This window comes from Triticum dicoccoides, chromosome 1A (genome assembly GCF_002162155.2).
Source record: "Triticum dicoccoides isolate Atlit2015 ecotype Zavitan chromosome 1A, WEW_v2.0, whole genome shotgun sequence".
Taxonomy (NCBI): Eukaryota; Viridiplantae; Streptophyta; class Magnoliopsida; order Poales; family Poaceae; genus Triticum; species Triticum dicoccoides.
Window position 1 is genome coordinate 137,223,017 of NC_041380.1, and position 14,678 is coordinate 137,237,694.

Sequence of the window (14,678 nt, forward strand, 5' to 3'; positions counted from 1 at the left end):
GGCCCCAAGATGGGATCTCGTGGATACAGAAAGTTGCGGCAGTGGAATTAGGTTTTTGGCTCCGTCCCCGATCGTTTGGGGGTATGTAAGTATATATAGGAGGAAGAAGTACGGCGGTGGAGCTTCGAGGGGCCCATGAGGTAGGGGGCGCCCCCTAGGGGGGGGGGGCGCCCTCCACCCTCGTACCGCCTCGTGGCTTTCTTGACGGAGGGTCCAAGTCTCCTAGATCTTATCTGATGAAAAAAATCACGTTTCCGAAGGTTTCATTCCGTTTGGACTCCGTTTGATATTATGTTTCTCCAAAACACTGAAATAGGCAAAAAACATCAATTCTGGGCTGGGCCTCCGGTTAATAGGTTAGTCCCAAAAATAATATAAAAGTGGATAATAAAGCCCAATAATGTCCAAAACAGTATATAATATAGCATTGAGCAATCAAAAATTACAGATACGTTGGAGACGTATCAGCGCCGCACCCGCAACGGTGCCCTGACCATCCCCGAGGAAGGCCGCGGCGGTCGCTTGCGCCTCGTCCGGCCGAAAACCGAGCCAGAGCCTCCCCTGCTCCCAGTGAAGCCGGAGCACCTTGCAATGGCCGCCGCCGACGATACGGCCATGAAGTGGACGAGCGAGGACTACATCCGTGAGCAGGTGGCTCGCCAGCGCCGCGCCATCGAGGAACTCAAGGCGCGCCACCACCGCCCCGTCCGCGAGGTGGACGGCGTCGTCTACCTTGACAGCAACGAGGAGGAGGCCGGGCCACCCCGCGTCGGCGACCATGGACATGGCTGCAGCAGGGACTGCGGCTAGTGGCAGGGCGAGGACGACGAGGAAGATGACGACGACGACGGACACTACACCGACTTCTACAAGCGCCTAGGCATGTAGAAGCCGGACGGCGCGAGGACGGCGTAGCTAGGCTGTGTTTATTTTTTTATTTGTTTTTTGTACAAATTTGAATGAATGTCGCCGAGTTTGGATGAATTTCGACGAGTTTGTGCCAAAAAAACACCGAATAGATTTAGCCCTGGGCCGACCTGGGGGCGACGACTGGGAACGCAGTCGCTCCCACGCTGAAAATCTCGCCGGCTCGCCCCCAGGACGCGTTTTTTCGGCGTCCAGGGGGGGGGGGGCGAACGGCTGGAGATGCTCTTACATCAGCATTGGAGCACAGAGAATTCCCGCAAGACATTTTCCTCGAATACAATCCCGATGAAGGAAATCTTCTATCATTTAACCTTATTTTCTAAAAGAGAGATGGGTAAGAAACATGTAGAAAATATGATCAGAATGCTATAAAATTTCATGATGCGAGGATACGCACACGCTTCTTAGAATGGAGTTGGCATTCTTTTGCTGGACTGGAGCGGACTAGTTCTTTGGCCACTGGAATCTGCTTATTATCAGTGGGAGTTGGGTTTCTCTATGCTGGAGCAGTATCTATGAAAAATGGAGTTGGTTTATTATCTCCTGGCATTTGGATCTTTTGCAAAGACCTGGTTTGTAACCCTTCAGATTCTAACATAGTCGTCTTCCCCTTGCATGCCTTATATAGAAGAATGGTGCTTCAATTATAAAACATGGTACAACAGAGATGGAATAGGTACCGAAGAATAGAAAAGCATGACATATTGACATGTATTCCCTCCATCCGGAAATAAATGGATGTGTCTAGGCATATTTCAGTTCTAGATACATCCAGTTTTATCCATTTCTGTGACATGTAATCCGGACAGAGGGAGTATGATGTAAGAGCTAGGGATACGACAGGACACCACAGTAAAAAAACACTGAAAACCCACTGTAGAACCAAAGTAATCAAACCCACTGATATGAGATAGTACACTCATGCAGCTCAGGATGCAAAACTACCAGGCAGTTTTCCTTACAAAAATCAACATTGTGGCCTTTAATCATACATTTTGCTACAACTAAATTTAGATCAGATAAAGGTTGGATTCACGCTGATTAAGAAAATACATGCTGATGTAAAAATATAGTGATATACAACAGGTACTTACATCTGCATTGGAGTACAGAGAATTCCTGCAAGAATCTTTCCTCACAGACGATACCAGTGCAGAAATTCTTCTATTTGTTAAGCTTATTTTCTAAAAGAGAGATGGGTAAGAAACGTGTAGAAAATATGATCAGCATGCTATAAAATTTCATGATGCAAGGATACGCACACGCTTCTTAGAATGGAGTTGACATATTTTTGCTGGGCTGGAGCGGACTAGTTCTTTGGCCACTGGAATCTGCTTATTATCAGTAGGAGTTAGGTTTCTCTGTGCTGGAGCAGTATCTATCAAAATTGGAGTTGGTTTATTATCTCCTGGCATTTGGATCTTTTGCAAAGACCTGGTTTGTAACCCTTCAGATTCTAACATAGTCGTCTTCCCCTTGCATGCCTTGTATAGAAGAATGGTGCTTCAATTATAAAACATGCTACATCAGAGAGATGCAATAGGTACTGAAGAATAGAAAGGCATGACATATTGACATGTATTCCCTCCATCCGGAAAAAAAATGGATGGGTCTAGGCGTATTTCAGTTCTAGATACATCCTTTTTTATCCATTTCGGCAACATGTAATCCAGACGGAGGGAGTATGGTGTAAGAGCTAGGAATACGACATGACAACACAGTAAAAAACACTAGTTGAATGTAAAACTGTATGCTAGCGGAATACGTACAAAAAAACGAAGGCAACATACATGTGTATTATTGGGAAACTAAGATGGCAGTGAAACAAAGCACTAGAACATCACCTCAATGTAAAAAACATGGTATGGTAGACAGATGAAGTACATACTGATGAATAACAATGCATAAGATATTCAGAAGCATGATGTCCAAATTAAGCAGATGGCATTGTGATAGAGTAGAATGACAGTACTTGAATTTGAAAACATGTTATCATGAATGGAATAGGTACTGAAAAACAGGAAGGCATGACATATTTACATGCATGATCAGCATGCTAAGCACATGGCATTGCAACAGAGTAGATACACTCCAGGACATTATATGCATGTTGTACCCATATCACGGGCCAAGTTAGAGCAAGGACCTTGTGGGGTGAAGAGGATTCAACATCTTTCTGTAAGTCTTCTGAAGAACTGCCTTTACATGTTCCATCATATTGGGTATCATTGACATCAAGTTTATTGGCCTTTACATTGCTCCGTGAGGTTCTTGTGGATATATCAGTGTGTGCAATTATATCTGACATGCATGGAAGACAACTAGTAGTTAGATTTTATGCAATGAGTGCATGTAGGAGACGACATAAATAGGAGGACTGGGGTTAACTAGCAGCAACATGTCTCAAAAACTAAAGGGAGAACACAGATGAAAGCTACAGAGTATATATCGTTTGTACTCGAGATTAACTAGATGGCACACAAAAGTATTAAAGAACAACATAGGTAATACTAGAAGTGGTATAATACTATAATCACCAGCCTGTGGGATAGCATTGGCTGATGGATGATAACTATGGAACAACGTTAACTAAAGAACAAGTATCTTAGCTGAGCTATGGAACAACGTTAACTCCTGAACAAGACCCTTAAGAGATCAGCATGAATATAAAGTGAAATGTGATAATCTATTTTCCATGCTTAGATGAATAACAAAGCCATAAATGTTGCACACAAGTAAGATGAGGGTACAACCTATCTGGCCGCCATCCATAGGAGTGAGCATCATGTGCTGACTTGTCGATGGCCCTGCATTTGTTGTGGCTGTCCATGTCGGGCACGCGCATTCGATGCATGGAACTGTTGAGTGGGGACTATAGCTCCCTTCTGGTGTATGCTTCCCTTGTTGGAGCAGCTGCGGTGAGTCGGAAGACAGTGTGGCTGAAGATGCAGATAACACATAATGTTAAGACCGACACATCTCTTTGATCTGAAGAAATACACTAAGAGATCAACAACAAGGTACAAGTGTGGTCACACGTCTGTTGACTGATACTAAATTGGGGTCACACGATTTTATTTTATTTTGATACTGTCCGATCTACGCCGGATGGCTTGATGGCCATCTTGTGCCTCCCGGCTGACACTGTTAGGAATCTTCCCTGAAGAGCTAGCGACCAATTTATTTCACAATTTCAACAAATGATTAATTCACTACATACTAAGAAAATAAATGTGTACACCCTCCGTTTTTATTTAAGTCCGCGTATTAGCATTGGTCAAAGTCAAGTTTTGTAAACTCTTAGAAAGTTTATAACAAAAAATATTAACATATACAATAACAAATAAATACCATTAGATTCATTATTGAATGTACTTGCACATCATACATATCTGTTATGGTAAATGTTTATATTTTTCTATAAACTTGGTCAAACTTTAGGAAGTTTGACTTCGGTCAAACCTAATATGCAGAGTTTACTAGTACTACTCGCTAGTTGCTTAGCCAAATCACCCAACACGCCACACGGGGAGTTCAGTGTCACAAAATTTTGAGGTCTGCGGGAAAATCTCCCATGACCCTGATTCAAGCAGTGGGAAGTTACCATCATAGCCTTCAGAACAGGCCTACGGATGACAGTTGGTAGGGGGCTGTTTTTTGTAACTTCAGGTTCACCCTACCCAGCCAACCCCACCCCGGCACTTAGAGTAGTACACCTAAATAGTCCCCATTTTCTATCCCCACCGCAAAATAGACTTCTCCATGGCACCGCAACCTTCGTGCTCCTCCCCTTCTACATCAGCGCACTCGTCCAGTGCAGCGCATCTGTCTCATGGACGACCTCGTACGCCGCACTGGAGCCGGTCCACCGTCGTCATCGTACACAGAGCCTCTTCCCCGGCACCGTCTTCCACGGTCTCGGATCTGCTTCCCGGAAGTTGGTAACCCACAAGTATAGGGGATCGCAACAGTTTTCGAGGGTAGAGTATTCAACCCAAATTTATGGGTTTGACATAAGAGGAGCCAAAGAATATTCTCAAGTATTAGCAGTTGAGTTGTCAATTCAACCACACCTGGAAACTTAATATCTGTAGCAAGGTATTTAGTAGCAAAGTAATATGATAGTAGTGGTAATGATATCAGAAGTAACAGTAGCAACGGAAAAGTAAATAAGCGAAGAACAATATATGGAAAGCTCGTAGGCAATGGATTGGTGATGGAGAATTATGCCGGATGCGGTTCATCATGTAACAGTCATAACCTAGGGTGACACAGAACTAGCTCCAGTTCATCAATGTAATGTAGGCATGTATTCTGAATATAGTCATACGTGCTTATGGAAAAGAACTTGCATGACATCTTTTGTCCTACCCTCCCGTGGCAGCGGGGTCCTATTGGAAACTAAGGGATATTAAGGCCTCCTTTTAATAGAGTACCGGAACAAAGCATTAACACATAGTGAATACATGAACTCCTCAAACTACGGTCATCACCGGTAAGTGTCCCGATTATTGTCACTTCAGGGTTAACGGATCATAACACATAATAGGTGACTATAGACTTGCAAGATAGGATCAAGAACTCTCATATATTGATGAAAACATAATAGGTTTAGATCTGAAATCATGGCACTCAGGCCCTAGTGACAAGCATTAAGCATAGCAAAGTCATAGCAACATCAATCTCAGAACATAGTGGATACTAGGGATCAAACCCTAAAAAAACTAACTCGATTATATGATAAATCTCATCCAACCCATCACCATCCAGCAAGCCTACAATGGAATTACTCACACACGGCGGTGAGCATCATGAAATTGGTGATGGAGGAAGGTTGATGATGACGATGGCGACGGATTCCCCTCTCCGGAGCCCCGAATAGACTCCAGATCAGCCCTCTCGAGAGAGTTTAGGGCTTGGCAGCGGCTCCGTATCGTAAAACGCGATGAATCCTTCTCCCTAGTTTTTTTCTCCCCGAAAGTGAATATATGGAGTCCAGGTTGAGGTCGGTGGAGCGTCAGGGGGCCCAAGAGGCAGAGGGGCGTGCCCAGGGGGTAGGGCGTGCCCCCACCCTCGTGGACAGGTGGAGGCCCCCCTGACGTGGATCTTCCTTCTAGTATTTATTATATATTCCAAAATAATTCTCCATGGATTTTTAGGTTATTCCAAGAACTTTTATTTCTGCATAAAAGTACCACCATGGCAATTCTGCTGAAAACAGCATCAGTCCGGGTTAGTTCCATTCAAATCATGCAAGTTAGAGTCCAAAACAAGGGCAAAAGTGTTTGGAAAAGTAGATACGACGGAGACGTATCAACTCCCCCAAGCTTAAACCTTTTCTTGTCCTCAAGCAATTCAGTTGATAAACTGAAAGTGATAAAGAAAAACTTTTACAAACTCTGTTTGCTCTTGTTGTTGTAAATATGTAAAGCTAGCATTCAAGTTTTCAGCAAAGATTATGAACTAACCATATTCACAATAACATTTAGGTCTCTTGTTTACTCATATCAATGACATAATCAACTAGCGAGCAATAATAATAAAATCTCAGATGACAACACTTTCTCAAAACAATCATGATATGATATAACAAGATGGTATCTCGCTAGCCCTTTCTGAGACCGCGAAACATAAATGCAGAGCACCTTTAAAGATCAAGGACTGACTAGACATTGTAATTCATGGTAAAAGAGATCCAGTCAAGTCATACTCAATGTAAACTAACAGTAATGGATGCAAATGACAGAGGTGCTCTCCAACTGGTGCTTTTTAATAAGAGGAGGATGACTCAACATAAAAGTAAATGGATAAGCCCTTCGCAGAGGGAAGCAGGGATTTGTAGATGTGCCAGAGCTCGATTTTGAAATAGATAAGAATAATATTTTGAGCAGTATACTTTCATTGTCAACATAACAACCAAGAGATGGCGATATCTTCCATGCTACACACATTATAGGCGGTTCCCAAACAGAATGGTAAAGTTTATACTCCCCCTCCACCAACAAGCATCAATCCATGGCTTGCTCGAAACAACGAGTGTCTCCAACTAACAAGAGTCCCGGGGGAGTTTTGTTTGCAATTATTTTGATTTGATTTGCATAAAGCATGGGACTGGGCATCCAGGTGACCAACCATTTTCTCGTGAGTGAGGAGCGGAGTCCACTCCTCTTGAGAATAACCCGCCTAACATGGAAGATATGGACAACCCTAGTTGATACATGAGCTATTTGAGCATACAAAATAGAATGTTTATTTAAAGGTTTAGAGTTTGACACATACAAATTTACTTGGAACGACAGGTAGATACCATATATAGGTAGGTATGGTGGACTCATATGGAATAACTTTGGGGTTTATGGAATTGGATGCATAAGCAGTATTCCCGCTTAGTATAGGTGAAGGCTAGCAAAAGACTGGGAAGCGACCAACTAGAGAGCAACAACAGTCATGAACATGCATTAAAGTTAATCAACACCGAATGCAAGCATGAGTAGGATATAATGCACCATGAACATAAATATCGTAGAGGCTATGTTGATTTTGTTTCAACTACATGCGTGAACATGTGCCAAGTCAAGCCACTCGAATCATTCAAAAGAGGATACCACCCTATCATACCACATCACAACCATTTTAATAGCATGTTGGCACGCAAGGTAAACCATTATAAGCTCCTAGATAATTAAGCATGGCATAAGCAACTATAATCTCTAATTGTCATTGCAAACATGTTTATTCATAATAGGCTGAATCAGGTACGATGAACTAATCATATTTACAAAAACAAGAGAGGTCGAGTTCATACCAGCTTTCCTCATCTCAATAAGTTCATCATATAATCATCATTATTGCCTTTCACTTGCACTACCGAACGTTGTGAATAATAATAAGAGTGCACGTGCATTGGACTAAGCTGGAATCTGCGAGCATTTAATTCAAGAGAGAAGACAAGATAATATGGGCTCTTTGTCAGGTCAATCAATAATGCATATAAGAGCCACTTTAACATTTTAATTATGGTCTTCTCTTTTCGACCCCCAAAGGACAGAAAAGAAACAAAACTATTTACACGGGAAAGCTCCCAACAAGCAAAAGAAGAACGAGAAATCTTTTTGGGTTTTCTTTTTAATTACTACTACAAGCATGGAAAGTAAACTAATTAAAGGCTACAACTATTTTTTTGTTTTTATAAGGTTTATTAAACACACAAGAAGAAAGCATAAAAAGGAAAATAAACTAGCATGGATGATACAATGAAAAGTATGAGCACCGACAACTAGCAATGAGTGTGTGAGCATGAATGTAATGTCGGTGAGAAATACGTACTCCCCCAAGCTTAGGCTTTTGGCCTAAATTGGTCTATGGCCACGGCTGGCCTGGCGGGTATCCAAAGTTATAGCTGGGGTCGTACTGAGATGCAACAGTTATCTCCTCATGAGCTGCCGCTTGGAGACGATCCGTCTCCGTCCTCCTCTTATACTCGTCTTCCTCCTCCCTGGTTATAACATATCTCCCTTTTTCCTGAGAGTAAAAGAAAGCAGGAGCAGGGAGAGCGACGTGATAGGTGCGTCGTCTGTCAAAGATTAGTCGGTACTGGAGGGACTGATCGTTCCTCTCAACAAACTGATGACAAACCATGGCCTCATAATCTAAATAACCAGGAGGCAACTCAATATCATACCCACGTATGGGTATATCGAGAAAATTAGCTAGACGGGTTGCATAAATTCCATCGAAGAAATCTCCATTAAACCTATTATTATGCAACCTACGTGCAACAATGGCTCCCAAATTATATTGTTTATCTTCTAATACAGCACTCCTGAGAACACTGAGGTTAGGGACACACATGTGACATGCTTCATCCTTACCATCTATGCACCTACCTATGAAGAGAGCAAACTAATGTATAGCAGGAAAATGAATGCTCCCTATGGTAGCTTGTCTTATGTCTCTAGATTCCCCCATAGTTATACTAGCAAGAAAATCTCTAAATTCAGTTTTGCGAGGTTCATTAGAACTACCCCATTGTGGAAGTTTGCAAGCAGTATTAAAACCCTCTAAGTCCATAGTATAAGAATTTTCATAAAGATCAAATAGGACAGTTTGAGAATTGCGCGATGATGAAAATTCAAACCTTCTCACAAAGGAATCAGTGAGATAGTGGTAGTGGCGGCACTTATCTGCCTCGAAGCTCTCAAGATCAGTATTACGCACATATGCGTTAAATTCTTCCTTGATTCCTGATCGATCCATAAAGTCCTCTGAAGGCCATTCACAAGCCCGCACTTGAGCTTCCATCGGTGGTTCATCGCTGGCATCACGCATTGCGAGCCTGGGTCCTCGCTTCCTTGAAGGACCACCTTGGTACATTTTCCTAAACATATTTCTTCCTCCGAAAAATTTCTGAAATTTTAGTAACTTCAAAATAAAAGTGAACCAAACTCAACATAATTGATAGCAACTACTCCTACAAGTGCCTAGAGGCAATATCATGCATCAAAACTACTTTTGACCATATAAATTTGACATGCAAGCTCAAGAACAGGGTCACCTAAGTAGCAAAAATATGCAATGACTAAAGCACTAGAACAAAAACTAATTGGACCATTGGAGGAGTCACATACCAAGGAACAATCTCCCAAAGCAGTTTTGTGAGAGGTGCTTTGAGCAAGAAGATCGAAAATTGCAGCAAGATGAGCTTGGGCTCGGGTTTGACCTGGTTGGTGTTGTTTGTGGGAAGAAGGAGTGTGTGGTAGCTGGAATAAGTGGAGGGGAGCCACCATGGGCCCATGAGGCAGGGGGCGCGCCCAGGGGGTAGGGCGCGCCCTCCACCCTCGTGGCTAGGTGCTTGCTCCCCTGCTGTATTTTTAGTGCCAGATATTCTCAAATATTCTAGAAAAAAATCATATTTAATTTTTAGGACATTTGGAGAACTTTTATTTTTGGGGTATTTTTTATTGCATGGATAATTCAAAAAACAGACAGAAATTACTATTTTTGCTTTATTTAGTATAAATAACAGAAAGTAAAAGAGGGTACAGAGAGTTGTGTTTTCTAAATTCATCCATCCCATGCTCATCAAAAGGAATCCACTAACACGGTTGATCAGGTCTTGTTAACAAACTCATTCTGAATAACATGGAACCGGAGAATTTTTGAATAACACTAGGTTACCTCAACGGGGATATGCACATCCCCAACAATAAGAATATCATATTTCTTCTTGACAGTAGGAAGAGGAAATTCAAAACCTCCAAAAATAATTGATGGAATTTTTCCAATAGAGTTGATACTGTGAACTTGAGGTTGTTTCCTCGGAAAGTGTACCGTATGCTCATTACCATTAACATGAAAAGTGACATTGCCTTTGGTGCAATCAATAACAGCCCCTGCAGTATTCAAAAAGGGTCTTCCAAGAATAATAGACATACTATTGTTCTCGGGAATATCAAGAATAACAAAGTCCGTTGAAATAGTAACGTTTGCAACCACAACAGGCACATCCTCACAAATACCGACAGGTATAGCAGTTGATTTATCAGCCATTTGGAAAGATATTTCAGTAGGTGTCAACTTATTCAAATCAAGTCTACGATATAAAGAAAGAGGCATAACACTAACACCGGCTCCAAGATCACATAAAGCAGTTTTAACATAGTTTCTTTTAATGGAGCATGGCATAGTTGGTACTCCTGTATCTCCTAGTTTCTTTGGTATTCCACCCTTAAAAGTATAATTAGCAAGCATGGTGGAAATTTCAGCTTTCGGTATCTTTCTTTTATCTGTAACAATTTCTTTCATATACTTAGCATAAGGATTCATTTTGAGCATATCAGTTAATTGCATACGGAAAACGATAGGTCTAATCATTTCAGCAACGCGCTCAAAATCCTCATCATCCTTTTTCTTGGATGGTTTAGGAGGAAAGGGAATGGGTTTCTGAACCCATGGTTCTCTTTCTTTATCGTGCTTCCTAGCAACAAAGTCTCTATTATCATAATGTTGATTCCTTGATTGTGGGTTATCAAGATCAACAGCAGGTTCAATCTCTACTTCATTGTCGTTACTAGGTTGAGCATCAACATGAACATTGTTGTTAACATTATCACTAGGTTCATGCTCATTACCAGATTGTGTTTCAGCATCAGAAATAGAAATATCATTGGGATTCTCAGGTGTGTCTACAACAGGTTCACTAGAAGCATGCAAAGTCCTATCATTTTTCCTTTTCTTCCTTTTATAAGGACTAGGTGCATCAATATTATTTCTCTGAGAATCTTGCTTAATTCTCTTAGGATGGCCCTCAGGATACAAAGGTTCCTGAGTCATTTTACCTCCTCTAGTTGCAGCTCTATTAGCAAAGTCATTATTTTTACTATTCAATTCATTGAGCAAATCATTCTGAGCTTTAAGTACTTGTTCTACTTGAGTGGTAACCGTAGAAGCATGCTTACTAATAAGTTTTAATTCACCTTTAACATTAGCCATATAAGCACTCAAGTGTTCAATCATATAAGAATTGCGTTTTAATTCTCTACCAAAATAGGCATTGAAGTTTTCTTGCTTAACAATAAAGTTATCAAACTCATCTAAGCACTGGCTAGCAAACTTAGTAGGAAGAATTTCAGCTTTATCATATATGTAGAGAGAATTTACCTTTATTACCTATGTCGGGTTATCAAGACCATGTGTTTCTTCAGTAGGTTATGGATTAAAACCATGTATTTCTTCAACAGGCGGTAAATTAAGACCATGTATTTCTTCAATAGGAGGTAAATTCTTAACATCTTCAGCTTTAATACCTTTTCCTTCATAGATTTCTTTGCCTCTTACATATCTTCAGGACTGAGAAATAGATTACCCCTTTTCTTCGGAGTTGGCTTAGGAGTTGGTTCGGTAATTGGATCAGGAAGTATCCAATTATTTTCATTACTCAACATATTATTCAATAGAATTTCAGCTTTATCTGGTGTCCTTTCCCTAAAAATACAACCAGCACAACTATCCAGGTGGTCTCTCGAAGCATCGGATAGTCCATTATAAAAGATATCAAGTATTTCATTTTTCTTAAGAGGATGATCAGGCAAAGCATTAGGTAATTGGAGAAGCCCCCCCCCCCCCCAAGCTTTTGGGAGACTCTCTTCTTGAATTTGCACAAAATTATATATTTCCCTTAAGGCAGCTTGTTTCTTATGAGCGGGGAAATATTTAGGAGAGTAGTAATAAATCATATCCTGGGGACTATGCACACAACCAGGATCAAGAGAATTAAACCATATCTTAGCATCACCCTTTAATGAGAATAGAAATAATTCAAGGATATAATAATAGCGAGTTTTCTCATCATTAGTGAACAGGGTAGCTATATCATTTAATTTAGTAAGATGTGCCACAATAGTTTCAGATTCATAACCATAGAAAGGATCAGATTCAACTAAAGTAATTATCTCAAGATCGACAGAGAATTCATAATCCTTATCAGTAACAAAGATAGGTGAAGTAGCATAAGCAGGATCATATTTCATTCTAGCATTCAGAGTTTTTTTGTTTCAGCTTAGCTAATAATTTCTTAAGATCACTCATATCATTGCAAGCAAGAAAATCTCTAGCAGTTTCTTCATCCATAACATAACCCTCAGGAACAAAAGGCAATTCATATCTAGGGGGAGAGTCTTCATCATCACTTTCATCAATATTACCAGTTTCAATAATTTCATTCTCTCTAGCCCTAGCAAGTTGTTCATCACGAAATTCACCAAGTGACACAGTTGTATCAAGCATAGAAGTAGTTTCATCATAAGTATCATGCATAACAGAAGTGGCATCATCAATAACATGCGACATATCAGAATGAATAGCAGGTGTAGGTGTCGCAAGCTTACTCAAAACAGAAGGTCAATCAAGTGTAGAGCTAGATGGCAGTTCCTTACCTCCCCTCATAGTTGAGGGATAAATTTTTGTTTTAGCATCTTTCAAGTTCTTCATAATGATAAGTAGATATAAATCCCAAGTGACTCAAAGAATAGAGCTATGCTCCCCGGCAACAGCGCTAGAAAATAATCTTGATAACCCACAAGTATAGGGGATCGCAACAATTTTTGAGGGTAGAGTATTCAACCCAAATTTATTGATTCGACACAAGGGGAGCCAAAGAATATTCTCAAGTATTAGCATCTGAGTTGTCAATTCAACCACACCTGGAAACTTAATATTTGCAACAAGGTATTTAGTAGCAAAGTAATATGATAGTAGTGGTAACGATAGCAGAAGTAATAGTAGCAACAGAAAACTAAATAAGCGAAGAACAATATATGGAAATCTCGTAGGCAATGGATCGGTGATGGAGAATTATGCCGGATGCGGTTCATCATGTAAAAGCCATAATGTAGGGTGACACAGAACTAGCTCCAGTTCATCAATGTAATGTAGGCATGTATTCCGACTATAGTCATACGTGCTTATGGAAAAGAACTTGCATGACATCTTTTGTCTTACCCTCCCGTGGCAGTGTGGTCCTATTGGAAACTAAGGGATATTAAGGCCTCCTTTTAATAGAGTACTGCTACCTCTGGAGCACTGCGTTGGTTTTCCCCAAAGAGGAAGGGATGATGCAACAAAGTAGCGTAAGTATTTCCCTCAGTTTTTGAGAACCAAGGTATCAATCCAGTAGGAGGCTACGCGCGAGTCCCTCGTACCTGCACAAAACAAATAAATCCTCGCAACCAACGCGAATAGGGGTTGTCAATCCCTACACGGCCACTTTCGAGAGTGAGATCTGATAGATATGATAAGATAATATTTTTGGTATTTTTGTGATAAAGATGCAAAGTAAAATAAAGGCAAAGTAGAAAGCAAAGGAAATAACTAAGTAGTAGGAGATTAATATGATAAAGATAGACCCGGGGGCCGTAGGTTTCACTAGTGGCTTCTCTCGAGAGCATAAGTACTCTACGGTGGGTGAACAAATTACTGTTGAGCAATTGACAGAATTGAGCATAGTTATGAAAATATCTAGGTATGATCATGTATATAGGCATCACGTCCGAGACAAGTTTACTCCACTCATCGACCGCTATCTAGCATGCATCTAGAGTATTAAGTTAAAAATAGAGTAACGCCTTAAGCAAGATGACATGATGTAGAGGGATAGACTCATGCAATATGATGAAACCCCATCTTGTTATCCTCGATGGCAACAATACAATACGTGCCTTGCTGCCCCTACTGTCATTGGGAAAGGACACCACAAGATTGAACCCAAAGCTAAGCACTTCTCCCATTGAAAGAAAGATCAATCTAGTAGACCAAACCAAACTAATAATTCGACGAGACTTGCAAAGATAACCAATCATACATAAAAGAATTCAGAGAATATTCAAATATTATTCATAGATAGACTTGATCATAAACCTACAATTCATCGGTCTTAACAAACACACCGCAAAAAGAAGATTACATCAAATAGTTCTCACAAGAGAGGGGGAGAACATTGTATTGAGATACAAAAATAGAGAAGAAGCCATCTAGCTAATAACTATGCACCCGTAGGTCTGAGGTAAACTACTCACACTTCATCGGAGAGGCTATGGTGTTGATGTAGAAGCCCTACGTGATCGATGCCCCCTCCGGCGGAGCTCCAGAACAGGCCCCAAGATGGGATCTCGTGGATACAGAAAGTTGTGGCGGTGGAATTAGGTTTTTGGCTCCGTCCCCGATCGTTTGGGGGTATGTAAGTATATATAGGAGGA